The sequence below is a fragment of the Hyperolius riggenbachi genome, chromosome 11, assembly GCF_040937935.1.
Source record: "Hyperolius riggenbachi isolate aHypRig1 chromosome 11, aHypRig1.pri, whole genome shotgun sequence".
Taxonomy (NCBI): domain Eukaryota; kingdom Metazoa; phylum Chordata; class Amphibia; order Anura; family Hyperoliidae; genus Hyperolius; species Hyperolius riggenbachi.
Genome location: NC_090656.1, coordinates 183,904,367 through 183,926,491, shown reverse-complemented (window position 1 = coordinate 183,926,491; position 22,125 = coordinate 183,904,367). Strand labels below are relative to the sequence as shown.

Genomic DNA, 22,125 nt, shown 5'->3' with positions numbered 1-22,125 from the left:
AGAGCCATAATATTCCAATATGTATACAGACTGTTTCAGATTGGTTGAGCCTCATCAGTGCATGGCATGGATTAATTTGGCTCTATGGAGTAGGGCTTGAAACACCCAGAGGTACAGACTAATAGAGATGTCCCGAACGGTTTGCCAGCGAACGGTTCAAGGCGAACTTCAGGTGGTTCGCCTTCGCCGGCGAAGGTGAACTTTCCCGGAAGTTCGATTTGCCCCATAATGCACTATGAGGGTCAACTTTGACCCTCTACATCACAGTCAGCAGGCACATTGTAGCCAATCCGGCTACACTCAGCCCTGGAGCCCCATCCCCCCTTATATAAGACAGGCTCCGGCGGCCATTAGACTCACTCGTGTGCCTGCTGCTAGTCAGAATAGGGCGAACTGCTGCAGACGTGTTCTCCTAAGGACAGATTAGTCAGGCTCTTGGCTTGTTAACTTGCTCCTGGCTGAATGTTATTGCTTAAATAGCACCCCTCATTCAACAGCTCTTTGTTTTTTTTTTGTTTTTTTTCTGTCTGTCAAACTGACACCAAGTGCTGTTGCACAGACAGCATTGCCAATTCATACAGTGTGTGCCACAGCACACTGTGTGTGTGACAGGGAGCTGCACATTGTACTACACAGTACTGCATATACCTACTAGTACCTGGTGTGTTTAGTTAACCCACCTCATCACTGCATATACCTACCTTTGTGTTGAGTGAACTCACCTCTCTGCATATAACTACCTTTGTTGAGTGAACTCACCTCTCTGCATTAAACTATCTGTTGTGTTGAGTGAACCCACCTCACTGCATATAACTACCTTTGGGTTGAGTGAACCCACCTCAGTGCATATACCTAGCATCCCCCCGAGATGGACAAAATGAACAAACCAGGTAGAGGAAGAGGTAGAGGCAGACCCAGAGGAAGGCCACCTGGCACCGGAAGGTCTGTGCGAGGTGGTGTTGCTGTGATTTCATGTGGACCTGGCCCAAAGTACAGTGCTCAGAAGAAGGCACGTGCCATCACTTCCCAAAATTGTGAGGACGTCCTTGAGTATTTGACACAGAACACCTCATCTCCCGCAGCCACCAGCGCTACAACAAGCACCCCACTTGCTGCATTTGACACTTCGCAGGAGTTATTTGGTGTGGAAAGCACTGATTCACAGCCAATACTGCTACAACAAGATGAATGCGCTAAGCAAGTTACCCCACCTCATACGTCTGAGTTAGGTGGCGATAGTATGGACTTTACGTGTGACGAGGGGGATGACGAAGCACCTGATGTTGGTGCAGTTGTGGAGGTGTCTGAGGAAAGTGAAGCTGGGCAGGAGGATTATGATGCCGATTATACGGATGCCACATATGTTCCCAATAGAGGAGATGACCAGGGGGACAGTTCAGAGGGGGAGCCAGAGAGGAGTAGGAGGAGAAGAGTCCATGAAAGAAGCAGAGGGAGCTCGTCCAGAAACAGCTGGGGGCAGTGTCCAATGACATGTATCGCCAGCTATGGACAGGTGCCAACATGCCCTTCAAGGTCAGCTGCTGATGCCACCGTAGTGCCATCTCCCCAGGGGGGCTCAGCAGTTCGGAAATTTTTTAACGTGTGTACCTCAGATCGGAGCAAAGCCATCTGTTCTCTCTGCCTCCAAAAATTGAGCCGTGGAAAGGCCAACACTCATGTAGGGACAAGTGCCTTACGAAGGCACCTGGAGAAAAAGCACAAACCGCAATGGGAAGAACACCTGAGGAAAAGCAGCACCCAAAAGACAAGCCATCCTCCTTCTCCTCTTCCTCCTTCAGGTGCATCGTCCTTATCCGCTTTCTCCCTTGCACCTTCACAGCCACCCTCCTCCACACCGCCTCTGCCCTTGAGCGGTTCCTGCTCCTCTGCCACAGCAGTAGCCAGGTGTCCGTGAAGGAAGTCTTTGAGCAGAAGAAGCCCATTTCTGCCAGTCACCCTCTTGCCTGGCGTCTGACAGCTGGCGTGGCGGAACTATTAGCTCGCCAGCTATTACCATACAAGCTGGTGGAGTCAGAGGCTTTCCGTAAATTTGTGGCCATTGGTACACCGCAGTGGAAGATACCAGGCTGCAATTATTTTTCACAAAAGGCCATACCCAAACTGTACCGTGCAGTTGAGAGGCAAGTGGTGTCATCTCTTGCGAAGAGCGTTGGGTCAAGGGTCCACCTGACCACAGATGCCTGGTCTGCCAAGCACGGGCAGGGCCACTGCATTACGTACACGTCCCATTGGGTCAACCTGGTGACCGATGGCAAGCAGGGAGTACGTGGCAACTTGTGACACCTCCACGTCTTGCAAGCAGGCCTCCTGCCACCTCCTCTACTTCTCCTCCTGCTATATCATCTTCGCTGTCATCCTCCTCCTCCTTCTTGGCTGAGTGGCAGTTCAACTCTAGCGGTGCTGCCATCTCCTCCTCTCCAGCTACACAGCCCCATCTCCCCAGAGCCTACGCTGCATGCGAGGTACGACGGTGTCACGCCATTTTAGACATGTCTTGCCTCAAAGCGGAGAGTCACACTGGACCAGCTCTCCTGGCTGCTTTTAACAAAGAGGTGGAGCAATGGCTGACCCCGCACCAGCTGGAGATCGGCAACATGGTGTGTGGGAAAGCTGACACATGTACCCTGCATGGCACATGTGCTGAATCTGGTCGTGCAAAGATTTGTCTCAAAGTACCCAGGCTTAGAGGATGTCCTGAAGCAGGCCAGGAAGTTGTGACAGTGTGGGCATTTCAGGCGGTCTTACACGGCCATAGCATGCTTTGCGGACATTCAGCTGAGAAACAACTTCCCGACCAGATGTCTCATTTGCGATAGCCCGACTCGCTGGAATTCCACCCTGCTCATGTTCTCTCGCCTGCTAGACCAGGAGAAAGCCATCACCCAGTACCTGTATAATTATAGTAGAAGGATACAATCTGGGGAGATGGGGATGTTGTGGCCCAACAACTGGACACTGATGCGAAATGCATGCAGGACCATGAAGCCGTTTGAGGAGGTGACCAACCTGGTGAATCGCAATGAAGGCACCATTAGACTTGCCCTCCATAACTGATTCCCATTAAAGGATTTAAAGTTGATTCATTATAATTAGGGCCTTAAAAGGGAACTGAAGAGAGAGGTATATGGAGGCTGTCATGTGTATTTCCTTTTAGACAATACCAGTTGCCTGGCAGCCCTGCTGATCCTCTGCCTCTAATACTATTAGCCATAGCCCCTGAACAAGCATGCAGCAGATCAGGTGTTTCAGTGGTTCAGACTTATAAGTCTGATCTGACAAGACTAGCTGCATGCTTGTTTCTGGTTTTAATCAGATACTACTGCAGAGAAATAGACCAGCAGGGCTGCCAGGCAACTGGTATTGATTAAAAGGAAATACACATGACAACCTCCATATACCTCTCTCTTCAGTTCCCCTTTAAAAGTCCTCCCGAGTCCTGTATTGTTATTTTTGGTCACTACCTCGGGGAGGGCTTGCCTGCTGCCCTCCTTGCCTGGATGTGTTGTGGTAGCCGTTTCTTAGGCTCCAACTCCGGAACGCAATAGAAACCGGATTCCCCGGCCATTACCCGTGGTCAGTCACCATGATACTGAGACTATAGTACCATCTACAGTTTCACACAATTGCAAAAATGGCAAACTTGCCCTCCATAAAACATTCTTGGCAAATGCTTTCGAGTTGGTTTGTCTTCCACTGGGTCAAGGTTCCATCTGACCACAGATGCCTGGCAGGGCCGGATTTGCACTTTTTACTGCCCTAGGCCAACTATCACAAGCCGCCCCCAGACCAACAGCACCTCCCCCCCCCCCCCCCACCCACCACCATGGCCTATCTCCGCCTCTGCCCTGCTCTCTAAAGTGAAATGGAACCCATTTTAAATTTCAGTATAACTAAGAACTACTGACTGATTCCTCAGTTTGATTGCAGCAGAGTGCTGAACAAACTCCCGCTCCTCCTCCCTAGTGATGCAGCTCACATAAATGCACCTGATCTGTGCCGTTTTCCATTGGCCTGAACACTCTGTCAGTCACTAGAGATGGGAAGTTCGGATCTTTTCAATGATCCGGATGATTCGAATCAGATCATTGAAAAGATCCGGTTCTTTGATCCGAATCTCGGATCATTTTACAAGGGAAGCATTCGGGGGTGAAATGACTAGCAAGACAGGAGAAGGGGAGGGGGGTGGACACTCTGAGAAGGGGAGAAGATGGACAGAGGGCAGGGAGTGGACAGAGAAGGGAGGAGGGACGAGCAGAGAGCAGAAATGTTTGTTTGCACACAATACCCACATGCTGCAATCATATGCATTACATATATTTCACCTATATGTTCATCTGTATACTCTGAATGCAAGTAAAAGAAAGCATTCCCAGAAGTGAAGTGCAGCTGTTTAGTGCCGAGTGCAGGAGGATCATATTGCCCTGCAATCACAGTGCCTGCAAAGTTACTGAGCTGTGCTGAGCTGAGCCAAAAGCTTCCAATGTGTTCACTGTGCACAACTACGGAACAGACAGCCTGTAATGAGCAGCACGTTATAGCCAGTATGTGTGCTCTACACATATCTGGCAGTGGCACCGATGTCCCCTCTCTCTCATCTACCTGTCTCCCTGCAAGGCTGGCTCCCCTCCAACAGAGCGATCCATCTCAGCTCTGCTTCCAGGACCCCGCTGCTACCCGATGAGAGGGGGCGTGTCGCTCCTGGCCCCACCCCCTTTTGCGATCCGAATCACTCATTTTGATGATTCGGATGATTCGACTCACAAAAGAGATTCGGATCGATCATCAAAGATCCGAATCGTTCATGATCCGGACAACACTACCATCCTCACTGCTGCTGCTTCCTTTAGTTTTGATCCAGGCTGGCTTTTTTTTGTAATCTTTGCTTCATCACCTGAATGAGTGATTCGGATCGCAAAAGGGGCGGGGCCAGGAGCGACACGCCCCCTCTCAGCGTGCAGCGGGGTCCTGGAAGCAGAGCAGAGATGGATCGCTCTGTTGGAGAGGACTCAGGGGAGCCAGCCTTGCAGGGACAGGTAGAGAGGACATGGGTGCCACTGCCAGATATGTGTAGAGCACACATACTGGCTGAAATGTGCTGCTCATTATAGGCTGTCTGTTCCGTAGTTGTGCACAGTGAACACATGGGAAGCTTTTGGCTCTGCACAGCTCAGTAACTTTGCACGCACTGTGATTGCAGCGTAATGTGATCCTCCTGCACTCGGCACAGCTGCACTTATCTTTGGGGAATGCTGTCTTTCACTGTGCGACGTTTCCATTCAAGGTATACAGATGAACATGTAGGTGAAATATATGTAAAGCGTACGATTGCAGCATGTGGGTGTTGTGTGCAAACAAACATTTCTGCTCTCTGCTCGTCCCTCCTCCCTTCTCTGTCCACTCCCTGCCCTCTGTCCATCTTCTCCCCTTCTCTGCGTGTCCCCCCCCCCTCCCCTTCTCCTGCCCTGCTAGTCATTTCAACCCCCGAATGCTTCTGTAGTAAAATGATCCGAGATTCGGATCAAAGATCCGGATCTTTTCAATGATCCGATTCGAATCATCCGGATCATTGAAAAGATCCGAACTTCCCATCTCTAGAGGATGGATGCTGCTCTGCACGTCTGTGCGTGCTTTTTCTCTGACTGCCTGCGTCCATGACAAATCAGCTGTTCTTTCTCTTGTGACGTTTTTCGGAATGAGGCCACGCTCTGTGAGTGTGCCTCCGTGCATTTGGATTGGTCACTGGCTTCCAATGCACGGCTCCTCTGTGTCCCCCACACACTGCTCCTCAAATCAGCTTCCCTGCCTTGCCGCCACTGGGATCCTTCTGCCAGCCACGTGTACATCCCTGCCAGAGTGTGAGTCACATGCCTGCCTCTGAGCTACTATGGGTAAACTAATGTAGGCAGAGCGGCCGCTGCACTGCCACTATGAAGGAGTCAGGACTGATAGTCGGCTTAGATGATTACCGCGGTTGGGCGCTTTGATCCAGCTTGGTGTATACAAATGTTTCCTGCCCTCAGCCGCCCTAAACAGGGTTGATTTTCTGGCGCCCTAGGCCTGTGCCTTGCAGGCCTTGCCAGAAATCCGGCCCTGATGCCTGGTCTGCAAAGCACGGTCAGGGCAGGTACAGCATGGGTCTCAGCAGGCTCCCACTTCGGACCGGAATCGAACCTTGATTCCCCGGCCATTACCCATGGTGACAATGGCAGACTTGCCCTCCATAACTGATTCTCGTTAAAGGATTTAAAGACAATTCATTTAAAAAACAGCAGGGCCTCCCGAGTCCCGTATTGTTATTTTTGGTCACTACCTTGGGGCGGGCATGCCTGCTGCCCTCCTTGCAATGGATGTGTGGTGGTAGCCGACCATTTGTTAGGCTACAACTCCGGACCGGAATCACACCAGGAAGGGCTCCATTACCCTTGCTCACAATGGCAGACTTGCCCTCCATAATAGATTCTCGTTGCAGGTACTAAACAGCAAGTAGAAAATGTAATGTAAAAAAAATAGATGTAAGCTTTAACAATGGTAGAGAAAGAACCATCGAAAGTTGATAAGGCAAACAGACATTGCCTAACCAGACATCACTGAGTGAGGAAGAACAATCCACACCATGGTGCGCAGTAGTCCAGCACTGCCGTCACTACACAAACAGCTGTTTGCGGTGTGTTACACAGTGAGTTTGGTGTGTCAGTGTGAAGCAGTACACTAATTACACTACCTGATTGATGTATACATATGCAAGATGTTTTAAAGCACTTTAGGCCTGCAATTTAGCATTCAAAGTGATTTCTGCCCATAAAACGCTGCTTTGCATCAAAGCCAGATTTTTCCCCGGGACTTTTGGCATGTATCCCACTCAGCCACCTGGCAGTCCAGGTGTTAGACCCCTTGAAACATCTTTTCCATCACTTTTGTGGCCAGCATAAGTGTTTCTAGTTTTCCAAGTACGCCTCCCCATTGAAGTCTATTGCGGTTCGCAAACTTTTTCGCGAACCGAACCTTTCGCGGAGGACATCTCTTCAGACTAACCAGCAAGCTCATGGTGAACCAGAACTCATTGGAATGTGTAAGGGGCAACTATGGTTAATTTGCATATATTCAGCAGTGATGCACTGGGAGACATCTCGGAGCTCACTCCAACCTGAATTATCGCAAATCCTTTCTGTTTTAAGAAAGCAAACTTTTGTTTTCCATAGCATTTTAGTAAGGGGGGCTTTTAGGACCATTGTAGCCCCTTACACATTCCAATGAGTTCTGGTTCACCATTAGCTTGCTGGTTAGTCTATATCAATGGAGTACTAACAGTGAAAGGTGGTGGTGGCAGCAGCAGCAGGAGGATGAAGCAGTGAGCCCTGAGACAAAGCCTAGACCGCATTGGTAGTTGGAAGTGTGAACTGAATGGACTCCATCAGAAATGCCACTCAGAAGTCTACATACAAATGTAAAAATTATTAGTGTAAAATTAGGACCGTTAGACCAAGACTGTGTGTGCACCATCACTGCTGTTGGTGGTGGAAGTAGCAGCAGTAGCATGGGGTTGTGGGCCCTGAGACAGATGGTTGCCTCATTGGTAGCTGCCAACATGAGCGGATTAGACTACATCAACAGTGCCAACAGAAGTTTACATACAGGTTGCATCAATAAAGTACTAAAACGTGGAGGCGGTGGTAGAATGAGGAGGTGGGCCAGGGGATGGGGTGTGGATCACATTGGTAGCTGGCAATATGTGCTGGGTGGACTGCATCAGCTATCCCACCCAGAAGTCTACATAGCTGCGTGAAGGGAGTAGTGATACCAAATGATGGTGATGGCATCAGCAGCAGCATGAGGGTAAGGAAGAAGCAGTGGGCAGTGAGACGGATTATGGACCGCATTGGTAGCTGGCAGCATGAGCTGGGTGGTCTGCATTAGCAATTAGCCCCCAGAAGTCTACATACAAGCTTCATCAATGGAGTACTGAAAGGTGACGGCGGTGTCCTGAGACAAAGCATGGACCACATTGGTAGCTGGCAATGTGTGAGCTGGGTGGACTACATCAGCAATGCTACCCAGACGACTACATACAAGTTTCATCAATGGCATACTGGCAGTGGCGTCGCTAGGGCCTTCGATCCGGGGCACTGGCCTGGAACCTGTTGCCATGGTGCCCACGGATCGATTGAGTGGCAGGAGGGGGCACTGGGCGGAGTGGCGGGGGGAGCGGGCAGTTAAAAACTCTCCTTCCTCCAGATCGACACAGGCACAGCTTCCATGTGCTTCCGACTTCCTCCCCCCCCCCAGTGTCCGTCACCTTGGTTACAGCACACCCTGTGATGACATCACAGGAGTCGCTGTTACCAATGCGAGGGACGCCGAAGGAGGAAGTCGGAAGCACATGGAAGCTGTGCCTGTGTCGATCTGAAGAAGGTACGTTTTTAACTGCCCGCTCTCCCCAGTGCCCCCTTCTACACTAGAGAAAGCTACCTATCTAACCTACGCTGGAGAAGCTGCCTATCTAATCTATATTGGGGGAAGCTGCCTATCTATACTGGGGGAAGCTACCTATCTAATCTATATTGGGGGAAGCTGCCCATCTATACTGGGGGAAACTGCCTATGTAATCTATACTGGGGGAAGTTGCCTATCTAACCTACACTGGGGGAAGCTGCCTATTGCTGGGCATACACGAATCGACCCACCAGCTCGATTAGCCTCCGGATCGACTCCCTCCGCGTCTCTGCGGGCGGCCGGATCGATTCCCGCTCGTCCCTGCGGGTGCTCCTTATCTTCCGCTCGATTCCCCGCCCGCGGAGATCGAGCGGAGTATCGATCCGGCGGGTCATCAGACCTGTCTGAAATGATCAATCGAGCCATCTGCGGCTCGATTGATAAGGGCGAATCGGCCCGTGTATGCCCAGCATATCTAACCTACCCTGGGGGAAGCTACCTATCTAATCTATATGGGGGCAAGCTGCCTATATAATCTATACTGGGGGAAGCTGCCTATCTACCCTACACTGAGAAAAGCTACCTATCCAACCTACATTGGGGGGAGCTGCCTAATATTAATATTATTATTAGGTATTTATATAGCGCCAACATCTTCCGCAGAGCTCTCAGCAAAGCAAACCCCCCAGCCTAGCTGAGCCTCCTGGTCCCAGCTCAGCAAAGCATACAGCCAAGTGAAGCCTAGTAAAGCCCCCAGCCCAGCAAAGCCCCCAGCAAATTGCCCAGCAAAGCTCCAGCAAGTCACCTAGCAAAGCCAGGCCGGCTCAAAATCACAGCCAGCCAAGCTGGCACAGCAAACTTCCACGTCAGCCAGACTGCCACAGCATCACCACCAGCCAGGCCAGCACAGCATCACCACCAGCTGAGTACAGCGCACAGGCCAGCCAGCCGAAGGCAAGACAGAAGCCAGGTGAGGGGCTTATATATGTGAAATACTGCCTATTGAATATATTTAAATTATGCCGCTGCTATGTACATTTGGCCCCACCGATGACCATGCCCATTTTTCACGCTACGCGCGCCGCACACTCATTCCCTATTAGTGCCCAGGGGTGCCCCGGATCTCTCAGGAACCTAGAAACGCCCCTGCATACTGGTACAGAAAGGTGGCAGAAGTGGGAGCAGCAGCATGAGGGGGCAGTATGCCCTGAGAAGGAGCATGTACCCCACTGGTAGCTGGCAGTGTAAGCTGGGTGAACTGCATCAGAAATGCCACTAAGTAATACATAAAAATATTTTAAAAAATTAGTGTAAAATTAGGAGGGTCAGGGCCAGGCCAAGATGGTGTGTGCACCACTATTGCCACTGTTGTCTGTGCTCTAAGAAGCGGTAGAAAGGTAAAATATATTGCCAGTTTCCATCATGAACTGTAAAATATAAATGTCCCCTATCAATCTTAGAATACCTACCAAAAAAATTAGGCAAAGTCAAGGGTATCCATCAGTGTGGCAGTGAGGGTTTTCATCTACAGTTGCCTGGTCTTCCAGAAGCAGCAGAAATGGAAAGTAGGTTGCTAGCTGGCAGAATGGAAAGCATGACATTGGAGATTAATACCATCCCTCTACATTGCGCTAACTAGCAGAAGAATTAAACAGAAGCAGCCACATCTGACTGTGTTGGTGGCAACCACAGACTCTGTACAGAAGCAGTGTGGGCTCAAAGAGACATCTTGGTGGGCAAGTGAGTCCTTGGCCTCGATTCATAAAAGTGCTGTCGGTAAGGTAACGTCGAGCGGGGAAACACCGCTGTCGGTATTTCCGCCTTCAGGGTGGTAATTCATAAAAATGTTGCTAGTTGTGACAGGCGTGCGGAGATACTCCGCTGTAGGCAGGCGTTAGGCTGTCGGGAGACATGCGGAAACAGGAGAAGCAGGCGGAGTCCCTCCGTGCGGTGTTTTCTCTGCAGCTGCTTGGGAGATCTGTCCCATTCACTGCACTGTATTCCGCACGCTTCTCGCCACATCAGAGGTAGCGGTAATACCCGTCCGCATACCGCTACCTCTAATCTTTATGAATTGACTACTTGTTACTTTTGCTATGATAATCACCGCGCAAGGCGGTGATTCATCACTCTGCTCGCGAATGTCAGCTTTTCATGCGAAAAAGCCTTTATGAATACAGATAATGCTGTGTGGTCGGTAAAGTGAGCAGTTTTCAGCATTTCCGAATGCGGGAATGCTTTATGAATCGAGGCCCTTGTGTCAGTCAATCGGTGAGGTCTGCAGAGAGGAGGAGATTGCTGCTTGTAACACTTAAGGGTAAAAAAAAAAATGAGTTTTACTCACCTGGGGCTTCCACCAGCCCCCTGTAGCTGTCCCATGCATACGCAGTCTTGCTCGGATCCTCCTGTCCAATGCCGGCAGCTGCTTCCGTCGACAGGCACGGGAACGCAAGTGATTCTTCGCATTCCTGGCCACAATAGCATCCTCTATACTGCTATTGCGGCCAGGAACACAAAGAATTGCTTGCGTTCCCAGGCCTGTTGTCGCCAAAAGCGGAAGTGGCTGCCGGCAGGGGACAGGAGCATCTGATCGAGGTTGCTGGGGCACCGAACAGCTGCAGGGGGGCTGGTGAAAGCCCCAGGTTAGTAAAACTCATTTTTTTCCCGACCCCATAAGTGTCCCTTTAAGGTGATGTTAAAATATACAGTTTAGATTAACAGTTCTAGTTATCCTCCTACTGCTAAAAAAAAAAAAAACCTCCCCTGTTTGGGGGAAAAAAAAAAAAAAGTATAAATGTTGGATAAAACTGACATAACATTCAATAAAAATATGTTTTCCTACTTATTACCCAGTTACCATATTTGCTTTTGTGCACCATTGTAATATTGTCTGTTTACAAATTAAAAGTTTCCAAAGTACAGTTTATCTGCTCTTAGAGCTGCCATTGCACTTATTGCATAGCTGCTGTATCCAGTAGCGATCATTATCGCCTCTCCCTGTTTCACAGCTCAGTGCAGTTCAGTTTCAGCAAGTTGCTGCCTGCTGGCTGGATACTAATTGTAGCAACAGCGGAATGTAAGCAAAAGAGAATGGTGTCAATTCACCAGAGGTTACCAACCTATTTATCTCTTGGGAGGTAATTTACCTCCTGTGATATCTCCAAATAGCAATTCTCCAGAAGTATAGGGGAAAATATCGACAGAGAGAAATGCAAGAGATAAATGTGAGATAAGTATGAGATAAATAAGTGATAGTTAGTAGTTAGTTTTTCTCCAAATCACAATTCACCAGGGAAGAAAGGGGGTGTGGCCATTCGTTATTTTTTCATCTCTTTATCCCCTGAATGAACCTGGAGATATCGTGGTTTTCACACAGCAGCTGCTGCTGTGGAAGATGGAGCCTTTTGAGCTTAGTCTGTTAGGCCTGGTGCACACCAAAAACTGCTAGCAGATCCGCAAAATGCTAGCAGATTTTGAAACGCTTTTTCTTATTTTTCTGTAGCGTTTCAGCTAGCGTTTTGCAGTTTTGTGAAGCGTTTTTGGTGTAGTAGATTTCATGTATTGTTACAGTAAAGCTGTTACTGAACAGCTACTGTAACAAAAACCGCCTGGCAAACCGCTCTGAAGTGCAGTTTTTCAGAGCGGTTTGCGTTTTTCCTATACTTAGCATTGAGGCAAAAATGCCTCCGCAATCCAAAATCTGCAGCAGCCCGGGAGTATGCGTTTCTGCAAAACGCCTCCAGCTCTGGTGTGCACCAGCCCATTGAAATACATTAACCAAGCGTATCCACAGCCGCAAGCGGATCGCAAAACGCAGCCGAACCGCTCTAGTGTGCACTAGGCCTTAGAGCTTGCTTCTATTATGAGGAGACGAAGGCGCAGGAGGAGGGTCTGTTTAATCGCCCCTTCGTATTTTTTGTGAGAGAACAGTTCTTGATAATTTTACTGAGACAGAGGTGGTGAAGAAGTTCAGACTCACTCGTGATGATTTATGATATGATCCGGCAGTAAAAGGCGGGAATACTCTGGTCAGGTGGTGGTAAAACTCCGCCTCCTACCCACAATGCTTCACTTTCAAGCTTACAGAGAGGAAAAGTATCCCATGTAAATCATTAATACCGATTACCTAACTCTCTGCTTTCTCACACTTTCCTCATGCATATCTCTCCATTATCCCCTGCTATCGAACACTTTTCTCTCTGTCCTCTCACACTGGTGAATTGACTCCAGAGTGTTAAAATACCTCATGAGATAAACTACCTACCTTTTTTCTCTTAGTAAATCCTCTCTGGTGAATTGACGCCAATGTTCCTGTTCTGATGCGGCCAGAAACAGCAAGGAGCTTTCCACTGGATAACAACGTGCTGTGTTCATCTGTCTGAATGCTGTTCTGCGAAATTTTTTTGTGGTATCGATTTAATGCTGTAAATAATATTTTAGAGCAAAGAGGAAATGCTGAGTTTCATACCACTTTAGGCTAGTGACACACCAGGACGTTGCGTTTAGGGGACGTTATAGGGCACATAACGTGCCCCTAACGCAACGCCTGGTGCTCTCTGGTGTGGACGTCGGAGTGAGCCGCGTTGTGCAGCTCACTCTGGCGTCCGTGATGCCGTGATGCGTACTTTTGGACGCATGAGGCATCACGTGGTCCCGCCCGGCCAATCGCCGCACAGAGAGGTCGCTCCAGGAAGTAAACACTGCACGTCACTGCGTGCAGTGAATATTAATTAGCCATGTGCATGGCCGCTCTCCCCTCCTCCCCAACATGACTGAGCATGTGCAAACAGTCTAACGCGGCTTAGCCGCATAGAACGCACAGCATGCAGCACTTTGCTGCGTTACAATGTAAAGCAACATGGGCAGTGTGAACAGCCCACTTGTGTTACATTGCTGTGCGTTGGGGGAGCGTTACAGGCTGCACTAACGTGCACCTGTAACGTCCCTGTGTGCAAGAAGCCTTAAAGAGGATCTGTAACGTCAAAACATCCCCTGGGGGGTACTCACCTCGGATGGGGGAAGCCTCCGGATCCTAATGAGGCTTCCCACGCCGTCCTCCGTCCCTCAGGGGTCTCGCTGCAGCCCTCCATGAGAGATGACGTCAATATTTACCTTCCCGGCTCCTGCGCAGGCGCTCTGACGGCTGTCGGCTCCGAAGTAGGCGGAAATAACCGATCGCTGTCGGGTCTGCTCTACTGCGCAGGCGCAAGTTTCCGGCGCCTGCGCAGTAGAGTGGACCCGACTGAGATCGGGTATTTCCGTATAGTTCGGAGCCGAAAGCAGCCACAGCGCCCCCGCTGGAACCAGCAAAGGTAAATATTGAACTGACAGATGGGTCTGTCGCCGGCTGTTCGGAGGGCTGCAGCAAAGACTCCCGTGGGACAGAGGACGGCGTGGGAAGCCTCATTAGGATCCGGAGGCTTCCCCCACCCGAGGTGAGTACCCCCCAGGGGATGTTTTTGATGTTACAGAGTCTCTTTAATGTTGTAATGTCTCTGAATGATACAACCTTTCAATGTCCCAGAGCTACAATATCTAAACCATTGACCTGTTCACTGCCAGGCATCGGTTTTATGGCTGTAGTTCCCTACCATGCAGCATATTTATTTCCTTAAGCAATACCAGTTGCATGGCTGGCAGCTCTGCTGATCCTCTGCCTTTAATAGTTTTAGACCGTGTACAAGCATGCAGCAGATCAGGTGTTTCTGACATTATTGTCAGATCTGACAAGATCAGCTGCAGGCTTGTTTCTGGTGTTACTCAGACACTACTGCAGCCAAATACGTCAGCAGGGCTCCCAGGTAACTGGAATTCTTTAAAAGCAAATAAATATGGTAGCCTCCATATACCTCTTACTTCAGGTGTCCTTTAAATGTGACAGGGGGATGAACCAGTGTAGGTAGCCAATGCACTCCCCCATCCTGGAAGCCAAATGTGACCCTAGTTTTAGTTTGACCGCCAGTTCAGGTAGCCGATAAGCTCCCCCTCCCACACTACAGGTATGCAGGTGTGCCCCAGTATTAAGTAGCCCCCTTCCACAGTATAGGTAGCCAGATGTACTCCCAGTATTAGGCAGCCCCCTCCAGAGTTTAGGTTGTCAGGGGTGCAGCAGTATTAGCAGCCTCATCCCCTATGCAAGTTACCAGGTGTGCCCCAGTATTAGCAAGTCCCTCCCCAGTTTACGTTTACAGGTGTGTTCCAGTATTAGCACTATTAGTTGACCCATAAAAACACATTGCCAGCATTTATCCACAAAATACGCATAATTAGGCAAGATTTTTTCCAAAATGCACATGATTTTGCAGCATTTTCACACAAAATACACATGATGTGTCAGTTTCCCTCCAAAATACAGAATGCTGCAGCATTTTCCCCCCAAAATACAAATACAGCCTTTCGCCACAAAATATACACAATGCGGCAGTGTTTCACCCCAAATTACACATAATGTGAGAGCATTTGTCATAAAATACACATAACACGCAATGTTTGTGATTAAATATACATAATTCAGCATAAAAAACGGAAAAATTGCTACTTACCTATCGGTACTTTTCCTTTCCTGATGCTTACATGCCATCACACATGAGGGGGCGGGGCAACTACCCATGTGTGATGACATGGAAGCATAGGGAAATACAGATTTTGTGTATTTTATGAGAAACGATGTGCATTATCTGTATTTTATGCTGAATTATATATATTTGATGACAAACATTGCACATTATGTGTATTTTGAGAAATACTGAGCATTGTGTGTTTTATGAGAAACATTGCACGTGTGTTTTAAAATATGAGGTAGGGTTCCCCTTTAATAATGTTCCCCAATCCCAGATAGTGCCCCCAAATAGCACAGGTGATATTAGTGCACCTGAAAAGAAAAGTAATATACTCACCGGCCAGGTGACACCTCTCTGCCTCTGATTTTCACTGCAGCAAGCTCAGCTGCTAATCTCCTGAGCCATCAAGGCAGAGCAGGGCTACAGGAAAATGGCCACCGGAGCCCAGCTCTATTCAAATAGGCTCCTGTGCTGACATCCCTGTGTCTCATCTCTAGGATGACTTTTGGAACGAGTGACTGACTGTGAGACAGGCTAAAGAGGGCTCCCGAAATGCTGCGCAAACCAGTAATTAACTGGTTATGAAAAGAGAAAAGATGCTAGCACTGGAGAACAATACTGGGCTGAGGACAGGCAGAGCTTGTTAGGTACGATAGATCTCCAGTAGAATCTGGAAGATAGCTGTATGCGGGACTTGTACATGTGCTCACTGGGTACAAGTCCTGCATACAGCCAACCTTACCATACCTGATGAGCTCTGCCTGCCGTCAGCCCAGTATTGTGCCACAGTGAGAACTAAAGTGGGGGCGCTATACTAGGGAGGAGGCTTATTCACATGTCAATCACTTTTTCCTGATTTGTAAGGGGAAAGTGGATACCGCGGTTAATACGCTATTATATACAGGATCTGTTAAACCAGTGTTCCCATTCTTTGCTGTGTCTTCTGAGACTTATTCTACTGCATTTGGACATTACACCAGGCAGGAAGGAACTGACTGACTGCTTTTCAATGTCCACTGTCACTGTGTTTTTAGATCAAATTCAGTTAAAATGTGCCAAAAATCAATTGTTGCAATCGATCCGTGCATGTATGGACAGTTTTATTGTACTACTTTATAACAATGAATGGTTCACGATCTCTGCGCTCAATTGACAATTATATTAGCTGCAGATTAAAGAGACAAGTGTAGCCCCTCCTTTGTCAAGAAAGTAAATGATACAGTTTTTCGTCAACCTCAATAGTTATAGTAATAATTCAATACAAATCTTTTGCATATCATCAAATGAACATTTATTAAAATAGCATAAAACATACTTTCCCTGGTGCTGTATATACATCTGTAAGACGCTGCAGCATCGTCACACCCAGCTTACAAATCTCATGCACACAAAAACATGCATACAGAAAAAGGAACAGTCTAATTGTATGCAGCGCAACACAGTCCTGCTCGTTGGGGGAGGCGATGTCCCTCTCACCAATAGAATAACATTTATAAATGAGCTCTTCTATGGCGATCTTATAACTTGGTTCACACCTCTACCACACCAAATATTGGAAAGGGACTCACCCTTTGCTAAGACCACAAATTAGGTCTTAGTTGCGCCTTGGGGTTATTCCCGGGTCACCCCCGACCTTAGCCTTTGGTGTTCCTGCTGGTGTCTATGCCGCTAGTTAAGGATAACCTCAGCTGCTTGAATAGTACCTCCAAATAAAAAACGTCTCATAGCATAATACCGTTTGAACAGTTAAAACTTTAAAATTTATTGCACTTACAATCCCTTTCCATACAATTCCAGCATGAGTTTTATACCGGGCTCTCCCCCGTATCGGTGACCTTCGGAGGGCTCTCTCGATCAGCGTAGCTGCAGTGAACGGCTGCCGCGCTCACAGCAGCCCGTATCGCTTCCGCGTTAGCCCACAGAAAAAGGAGACAAGGTTGTGTCCAAAAATAAAAATGAGAATGTAAAAAGTAAAAAGGTAAATTGCAAAAGAAGATCCAAAAATAATTGAAGATCTCAAAGTTTCCTTAGTCTAGACTGCTATAGTTGGGTGCAATATAATTGCAATCTTCTCCGGTGCAAACAGATTGATACAACCAGAGCCTGATGCACTATGGCTCGTTTGCGATGAAAATAAGTAGCTTAATTGTGTGAGTACTTGTACAAATAATGGCATAGTTCATACAGTAAATATGGCTTGAAAAGCTAAGGTGGTCAGGCAGTCTGTGCTGCTGATTCACTCACCTTGGACGACTTGAGCGGAGGCTGCTGGATTCCCGATGGTCACTCCACTGATAAGGGCAAGGTAAAAAGACTTCTTTATTGGTGGATCGGCCAGCTAGACTGTAGGAGAGCTATGCGCCCGCTCTCACCGCTGCACGGCTTGGATCCCAGGGAACATCCTCATAGTGACGTCACTTGCAGTGTATCGCTTACATGTTTCAGGAGGTCCGCCTCCCTTCATCAGAGCATGACTGCTCTGGGTTCTTAAGTACCAGCTTGTCCCCGCCTCCTCCTCGCATCATCAGTTACTAAATCTCTTGCGTGCTTATGTATGCATAGCTGCTCTATTAGTTCGCATACTTGTGCATTCAAGAAAAAAATCTTTGTGGTTGCATAAATTTACACGGTTATCAATTGTTTGTTTCCACGATGTAAATCTTCTCCTCCTCGCATCATCAGTTACTAAATCTCTCGTATGCTTATGGATGCGTAGCTCCTCTGTTTATTCACATACGTGTGCAGTCAAGTATAAAATCTTTGTGGTTGCATAAATTTACATGTTTTTTAACCGTGTTCCATGCTGTAATTCTTCATTCCACATATGAAGCAATATCAATAAACGGGGAGATAATTTGCAGGAAAATATGCAGGAAAAATATCTACAAAAAATGCAAAAATATATATAATATATAAAAGATAGTGCAAGGTGGATACACTGGTATTGGGGATAAAGCTAAAGGCTCATACACACATCAGACCATAGTCTTTTGAAAATGAAAGATCACAGACCAATTTTACCCCCTTCCATGTAGTATGAGAGCCATACCTTCACAGTCTATTCTATGGAGCTGAACTCCCCATCAGACAGAAATCTTTGGAAGATCCTGCACACAAAGATGCTGTAGACATTCAAAAGATCAGTATCTGCAAAAGATCAGTTCCTGCAAAATGCATTCATAGTCTATGATATCTGCAGATCCTCATACACATCTTGTTTAACAGACATTCATCTGCAGATCAGATCCACCAGGATGGATTTTCAGATCTGCAGATGACTGTCAGATATGCAGATGAATGTCTGTTAAACAAGGTGTGTATGAGGATCTGCAGATATAGACTATGAATGCATTTTGCAGGAACAGGTCTTTTGCAGGAACAGATCTTTTGCAGATACTGATCTTTTGCATGTCTACAGCATGTTTGTGTGCAGGATCTTGCAAAGATGTCTGTCTGATGGGGAGTTCTGCTCCATAGAAAAGACTGTGTAGGTATGGCTCTCATACTACATGGAAGGGGGTAAAATTGGTCTGTGATCTTTCATTTTCAAAAGACTATGGCCTGATGTGTGTATGTGGCCTAAGGGTGCATACACACATCAGACCAATTTTACCCCATTCCATGTAGTATGAGAGCCATACTCTACACCAGTGGTTCCCAACCTTTTCCGGCCCGGGGAAAAAATACTTTCTGACCATATTTTTCTCCGGGGAACGGGGGCGCGCGCGCGGGTGTTTGCGCGACCTAGTGGACAGTGCCGTGCACAGCAGGCTATGGGGGGGGGGGGGGGGGGGCTGGGGTGCGGCTGCATAGCTAGCATAGTTGCCCCAGTATAGGGAGTTTAGTTGCCCCAGTATGGTTAGTATAGTTACCCCAGTATAGTGCCCCAGTATAGCTAGTATAGTGCCCCAGTATAGCTAGTATAGTCCCAGTATGGATAGGTAGTGCCCCTGTATAGTGCCCAGTATGGGTAGGTAGTGCCCCAGTATAGCTAGTATAGTGCCCAGTATAGCTAGTATAGTTGCCCCCAGTGTAGATAGTTTAGTTGCCCCCAGTGTAGCTAGTTTAGTTGCCCCCAGTATAGCTAGTTTAATTGCCCCCAGTATAGCTAGTACAGTTCCCCCCAGTATAGATGCCCAGGAGGGGGGAAGCAGCGCTAGAAGGAGGGGCAGTGGAGGCAGCGGTGGGGAGGGGGGAAATATCACCCCCCCCCTCCCTCACCTGGGACCCCTCCTTCTGCCTCTCTCCCCCTCCATTTAGCGGTGGCAAATGCGGGCTCGGTGGCGGGGAGGCATGCGCAGAATTACTCACCACGCCACGTTCCAAGCGCCGGCAGCGTCATGTCATCACAGATCTCCGCCTTCAATGCCGCCCACTGTGCTTCCGCTAATCAGGAAGCACAGTGGGCGGCATTGAAGGCGGAGATCTGACGACATGACGCTGCCGGCGCTTGGAACGCGGAAGTGGTGAGTAATTCTCTGCATGCCTCCCCGCCGCCGAGCCCGCACTTGCCACCGCTAAATGGAGGGGGAGAGAGGCAGAAGGAGGGGTCCTAGGTGAGGGAGGGGGGGGATATTTCCTCCCTCCCCACCGCTGCCTCCACTGCCCCTCCTTCTAGCGCTGCTTCCCCCCTCCTGCGCACTACAGAAGGAACAGGTCTGGCGAGAGGCCAGACCTGTACGGCACACCAGGAAACATCCCGCGGCACAGCGGTTGAAAACCGCTGCTCTACACAGTCTATTCTATTGAGCTGAACTCCCCATCAGATAGAAATCTTTGCAAGATGCTGTACACAAAGATGCTGTGCACATTCAAAAGATCAGTATCTGCAAAAGATCTGTTCCTGCCAAAGTTCTGTTCCTCCAAAATGCATTCATAGTCTATGAGATCTGCAGATCATCATACACACCTTGTTCAACCTCCCTGGCGGTTTATTAAAATCCGCCAGGGGGCAGCAAATACGTTTTTAATTTTTTTTCTCTTTTTCATGTAGCGAGACGTCTCGCTACATGATAGCCCCTGCTCAGCGGCATCCCCCCAGCCCCTCCCGTTCAAAGAATGGGATCTCTTGGAGGGCTTCCCCCGTCGCCATGGCAACGGGGCGGGATGACGTCACCGACGTCGTGACGTCAAAGGGGAATCCGATCCACCCCACACCGCTGCCTGGCACTGATTGGCCAGGCAGCGCACGGGGTCTGGAGTGGGGGCGGCTGCGGCGCAACGGATAGCGGCGGATCGGCGGGCAGCGGCGGCGATCGGAGGTTACACGCAGCTAGCAAAGTGCTAGCTGCGTGTAACAAAAAAAAATGATGCAAATTGGCCCAGCGGGGCCTGAGCGGTGCCTCCCGGCGGCATAGCCCGACCTCAGCTCGGGCTTACCGCCAGGGAGGTTAACAGACATTCATCTGCAGATCAGATCCACCAGGATGGATTTTCAGATCTGCAGAAGATTGCCAGATATGCAGATGAAGTCTGTTAAACAAGGTGTGCATGAGGATCTGCAGATACTGTATCATAGACTATGAATGCATTTGGAGGAACGGATCTTTTGCAGATACTGATCTGTTGAATGTGTACAGTATCTTTGTGTGCAGCATCTTGCAAAGATTTCTATCTGATGGGGAGTTCAGCTCAATAGAATAGACTGTGTAGAGTATGCTCTCATACTACATGGAAGGGGTAAAATTGGTCTGTGATCTTTCATTTTCCAAAGACTATAGTCTGATGTGTGTATGCACCCTAAGACGTCGGGAATACGGTTGGAGGTACTATATAGATTACTTATGTTGCTAGATATATGTTTTGCAATGAAAAGCTCAACTAATGATTTAGGTAGTGTTACTATTTGGGTTAATACACTTAAGAACACAGGGAACCAATAGCAGTCATACTCTGATGAAGGGAGGCAGACCTCCCGAAACATGTAAGAAATAGACTGCAAATGACATCACTACGAGAAAGTTCCCTGGGATCCAAGCCGTGCAGCGGTGAGAGTGGGTGCACAGCTCTCCCACAGTCTAGCCGGCCAATCCATCTTGCACCACTAAAGGAGTCTTTTCACCTTTCCCTTACCAGTGGTGCACCTATCGGGAATCCAGCAGCCTCCGCTCAAGTTGTCCAAGGTTACCAGGGGTTTTCAAGCCATATTTACTGTATGCATATGTGAATCAGCGCCAAGGAAACAAAGCGGCCGCTGCTGAAAGAAAAACAATGTCCAGAGTTCACAAACAGGTAAATTATATATGATCAGCGCAGAGTCCAAAAACAAAAGACGAGTCTTCAACAAAGAATAAGAACAGGTAAATCTCCACCGCAATAAGTATGGGGGTCACGGCACAGCTCTGCAATCATGGACACCCAAAAAAAGACGCTTATCAGCTGGTGACAACCCACATTATAAGGTTGTATCAACGATTTGGTAGGACATCAGGAAGCAACAGTCTGTCCAGAATCCACCAATTAACCATTTCCGCCGCCCGGACGTGAAGCTCACGTCCGGACGGCAGCTCTGCAGCGCTCCCGCGCTTGGGCGCGCTCCTGTCCGCGAATGCGGGCGCGCCCCCGCGTCCCCGTTGTGTCCACCGGTAGCCCTGGGATCAGTGAAAGGGAACACTGTTCCTGATCACCGATCCCTTTCCCCCGCAGAAAAACCGAAGCGCTCACCTGTGAGGCTTCAGTTCTTCTGCCCGGACAGATTTCCGCATCCCCCTTGTACTTCCGCTTAGCGAGAAGTAGAAGGAGGGTAAACAAAAATGAAGGTGGCCATCTTGTGGCCAAATAGTAAAACTACAGCTACACAATTTTTACATTACAGTTTACACATATAACAATATTAAAAATGACCTGTTTATGTCCCACACCAAAATATTAACCAAATAAAAATGTTAATTGAAAAAAAAAAAAAAAAGACATCTAGTAACCTAAGGTACCTAAGGGTCTGAACTTTTAAAATATGCATTTGAAGGGGGTATACTACAAACATTTTTTAAATTATAAGCTTGTGAATAGTGATGGACGCAAAACGGAAACAATGCACCGTTATTTCCAAATAAAATATTGGCGCCATACATTGTGATAGGGACAAAATTTAAATGGTATAATAACCGAGACATAT

At 48.3% G+C, this 22,125-nt stretch overlaps 1 protein-coding gene across 4 annotated transcripts in view; it reads left to right on the top strand.

Annotated features, from left to right (window-relative positions):
* LOC137538192 (hydroxysteroid dehydrogenase-like protein 1) overlaps positions 1 to 22,125 on the top strand; it is a 63,168-nt gene that overhangs the window by 31,777 nt on the left and 9,266 nt on the right. The window lies entirely within an intron of this gene.